We start from the raw sequence: 5,014 nt of genomic DNA on the forward strand, positions 1-5,014 counted from the left end.
TCAAACACATGCTCAGTTTTCTAACCTATGATATATACACATATACACTATGTCAGTGGTCATATTTGGAGGAGTGTCTGATGCGGGAGGCAGGACGTGATAGGCTCCAGACACGAGAGAGAGAGAGACGTCCCCTCCATCAGAGAGCTCAACACCAGCTCCACGCAGGAGCCGCATCATTTATACATTCAACCAGGAGAATATCTATATTTTAAAATCAAATTACATGAACATTAAACACTTGACGACACAACCTCCCTGCCGGGAATATGTTTGAAATGATGTTGAATTTCTAATCAGCTCGTATGAATAATTAATGTTTGCCTTTAATTAATGACAGGCGACAACCAAATGTTTTCATGATGAGTTTAAATGAGCTAAAGACAAATTAGTGCATCTTAATTATCATTAATTGGGCCGATAATTAAATGTAATTCTGACAAAACGTCAATTATTTACTGACTGCAGGTTTTATTCACTGAATTTGCTCAAAAATTCAACAATAAATTAAATATTTTCGCGCGTTTGGTTTGTTCAGTTTCAGAGCAGGCGTCTCTTTTCCCCTAAATTGTAAGAATATTGATTAATTACGATTGTTCATTTACGCTTGCTCGTCCGAAAAAACATTGTTTGAGGCTCATTTTTGCCTAAAATTTAAACTTATTCGATCACAAAATACCGATTTGTTGTTATTCAGTCATAAATGAAATAAGACGTCGTCACTTCTTCTGAGTCGCGCGATGTTTTTCTTTTTAGCTTGTGTTTGTTTTAATTTCATTTTCTATTCGAACCATGAAACGTTTAAACAAGCTTCAGTATTTTATTTGAATGTTTAATACATCTAAGACGAGCGACTACTAATTTATGGCGTTAATGGCCTTTTTAGACGGTTACAGTTAATATTACGCAGTGCCATACAACGGAAATCAATCCAAAATAGAATAATTGTGATTTCAAAAGTGTGTTTTAAAGGAAATAATCACCAAATTTGACGCTTATGTAATTACTTTTTAGCTGGATTTTTAATTGAAGTGGTTCAGGTCGTGATTTAATCTATAAAAAGGTTAAATTCCTTCATTGTTAACATGTTTTTTTAATTTCTCCTGGGTTAATTGTTCATGATCACCACCTCATGTCAATAATGTGACATGTGTGTAAGTCATTCACACAATAAACGATCATTCATGTGGAGCTGATTTCTTTCTTTATGAGAGGTCAGGACCCGAATCTCTCATCTGTGGAGCAGCAGAACTGGATCTCCACAGTCATAACAGACATGAGAGCCACTGTACCTTAAAGGAACAGTTCACCCTTTAAAGGAACAGTTTATCTCTTCCATCTTCACGCAGGTTGAAAGGCGATGTGAAGTTTCTGGAGCTTCTGAGAAAGGAAGCGTCTCAGCGCTCTCCTCAACAGCCAAAGTAGATGGAGACTTGTTGTAAAACTTTAAAAACAACAAGAAAAAGAGGTTTGAATGTGTTAATTAGACACTTTAAAGCTGAAATCCTCCCTGTAGCTGCTGAGCTAATAGCGTTGAAACACATCTCGGGGCAGGAGCTCGCCTGCGTGTCGAGAGCGTAAATAATATTTTGTTAAATCAATTAATAATCTCTCAGTTTATGGAGACTTTGATTACACCAGACGAGCTGTATAGAGCCATTCTATTGGCTAGTTGGTTAGTTTTCCCCCTTATGTCCTTTATTTGTTGAGGAAAATGCTCTAACTCTACTGTAACTTCACCTGACTGTATGTAGATAATCACTGAATATTCATATTTGGTTGAACTTTTCCTTTAAGGCTTGAAATGACTTCCCGCCAACCACAGGCCTGTACTGGGCCAAAAATATCAGCGTGTTTAAATGAGTCCTGCGTCAACAAGTTGGCATTTTGTGGCAGCAGAACACCTACAACACTGTCAAGGTTTCAGTCCCAGTCAAATATGCAAAACCGGCTTTCTCAGACGTTCCCTCTGATTGTCAGGGCGTCCCGACGCTCCGTCACACAGCCAATCACGCATTGTTTGGTTCAGTGTGGATGAAACAGAAAGTGGTTTGTCGCACGGTAGCATCCTGCGTATTTAGGAGCTTTTAGTGGCTTGTTTGGCCGTCACAGGTCAGCCAGAATCAGCTCCACACACACACACACACACACACACACACAGGTGAAAGAGATAACCCTGAGGTATCAGCAACTGTGTGTGTGCGACCATACACACACACATTAATGGATGAAAGCCCCCCAGTGCAGGTATGACACAGTTATCTCCCCTGACACTGTCACTGCTCTAATCCCACTTCCTGTGTCTCTCCTAGCAAGGTGAGCTCATAAGGTCACACGCTGAAGTCATCAGTGTTGACACGGGTGGCGAGAGGGCCTCGGTGTGAGCGACACCGCCGACGCCACGGCCAGCCAGGCGTGTCCACCCTCCCCCCCCTTCAACATCTCCCCCCTCCAGGCAGTAGTCACCACTTCCTCTGCTCCCCCCGCCCCAACTTCCGGCAAAGAGCCCCCCCAGGCCATCACCTTGTGAAGCACAATCAGCTTTCATTTTCCCCTGGAAGTGTTATTAGCAGGTCGGCTGGAGCTCATGCACACGAGGTAAAACATGGGGGAAACGTCAGGGAGGGGAGCAGGAGGTATGAATTTCTACTCGCAGACATGTGAGGAAGAGCCGAGCTGCAACTGGACACTGATGTAAAAAGTTGAGAGCTGTAAAAAGAATGTAGTAAAAGCGAGCGCGGTTGGCTGGAACACTCCGGCTTCTGTGTGGCCCGACAGATTTAGACGTGATAGACGGGCACATCAGCAGATGTCTTAACATGTCTTCATTAACGGAATCGCCCGACCGCTCAATTAAAAACAGATGATACTTTGTGAACAAGAAGAGGTGTGGATCGTAAAATCATTAGCTGGTGTAAAATATAACACGATTTATCTCGTCCGTTAAACAGGACACTGTGGATTCCTCGCTGACTTTAAAGGCCTCAGTGTGCCTCAGATCACATTCTTGAAAGGTGGTAAAACATCGTGCGAAACCTCTCCCAGTGTTGAATTTAAGGACAATTTTTGTAACTTTCAGAGGCCGAATAATGCTCGATTCAGACATCTGTAACAGGTGTGTGGAGGTGAGAAAAAAGGCGTGTGAAATCACTTTTTTTGCGTTCTTCAAACAACTTCTGGCACTTTTTGCATGTTGAACCACAACCCAGCCTGCAAGGAAATACCTTTACAGACCACACATTTGAAATGAGTAAAATAATCCATAATAATAATAATGAATAATAATTATCCAATCTTGCGACACCATTTCATTCGTCATTTTTACGTATAGGCATGGCAGCATTACTCTAAAGGTATAATATGTAACATTTTCTGCATCAAAATGTCTAAAAGCGAATAGACTTTTGGTATAAGTTTGATCACGTTATCCTCAGAGATTCTTACAGTGTTTATACCACAGAAATACGTAGTTTTATTCAAGGTGATGGTGCATTTCATTTGGTTGCCTGTTGCTTTTACTTCTGGGAGAGGAAGAAAGTCGGCAAACGTCCAGTACGCAGGATTTCGTGGCATCGAGCAGTGAGGACGAAAGATCTCAACCAACTGAACACCCCTCGTCTGCTCCTCCCCTCTGGTGGCCACTAAAAACACGCCAGTCGCTCTCTAGAGTCAATTTTTAATTCAAATTTCAGGTGATTACACACAAATGAAAACATAATATTCCATTTTTGCCAACAGATCGTCCATAAACCTTAAAACACTGGAGCTTTAAGTCGGATATAAAGTTTTGAGGTTGACACCACTTAGTTTACAGCTTGTTCCCGCTGAATCTGCACTGGAAAGGCCCCCCAGCCCCCATCTGAAACCTGAGGAGGCTCCATGTTGCTCTAACTCATGACCACAATGTTCACTATGTCAAACTCATATATGCTTGTCGTTAATATGCACTTCCTGTATACTGTATTTCAGCCGCAAGAGTCCGAAATCAAACCTCATTATAGGCTTCACAATAATAATTCCTGCAGTGTTTTTGTGTGATTTTTCCCCCCTTGTTTTCTTTCTTGCTCATATTTTAAGACAACTTTGCCTTTAGGGGTGCAGAACCCGCCCCCCCCCCCACCGGCCATAAATATCTGTGTCTTGACATTGCGCCGATGTGGGTGGGCATGACATGCCTCGGACAGTGTTCACAAATCAAACCCCAATGTTCAGGCTGAGTCTCGGCATTCATTTCACTCCAAGACCAGTTTGGCGCTTGCAGCAAGAGGACTAATTAAAAAATATGACGCTATCATCACATGGAATAAGAGATCGTATCACTTTCTAACAGGGGAAAATCAACCAGAGGTCCTGATGTAATTGGAAAAAATCACTCTGAAAAAAGTTATAATTATTACACAAAGACGTATATGTTTGGCAGTTGTGTCCAGTCATTTCAGTTTTGCGAACGTTATTTACTCACCCTTGGCATGAGTGATGTTCCCTTTAAGGATTGTTACATTCCAGTAGTTTTCAGATGTCCAATCTCTATTTTTTGTTTATTAGCCATCGTTCACAACAGCAGGAGGAGGGAAGGATGGTGGCGTTATTAAAGCGGGCAGCCACAGTTCAGTTTCCAGCTCTTATGTGTCGATCAAAGCTGGCCATCTTTACGTGAAGGTGGACCATCTCCCAGGAAGTTTTAAGGTGTTATTTAAAAAGCAGACCGGGGGACATTTTCCAGACATTTTTGTGGTGACCGAAACGGTCACCGTGTTTTCCCGAGCCTGACCAAGTATTAAAGACAAAGACATAAAGTCACATTATAAAGAAACGTTAAGTTTTAACTTATCTGTGGTTTTGCCGAAGATAACATCGCTAACATTTATTCCGGTGTTTCAGTCGGAGTCTAAAATTCCCAGTTGCTTCCCCACAGTCATGTTTCTTTCCGCTCTGTCTCCATTTAAGCACCCGTAAAGTCTTTCATTTGATTCATACACTGTAAAGCCGACATATGCTACAAGACTCCTTTACT

This window comes from Sparus aurata, chromosome 20 (genome assembly GCF_900880675.1).
Source record: "Sparus aurata chromosome 20, fSpaAur1.1, whole genome shotgun sequence".
Lineage (NCBI taxonomy): Eukaryota > Metazoa > Chordata > Actinopteri > Spariformes > Sparidae > Sparus > Sparus aurata.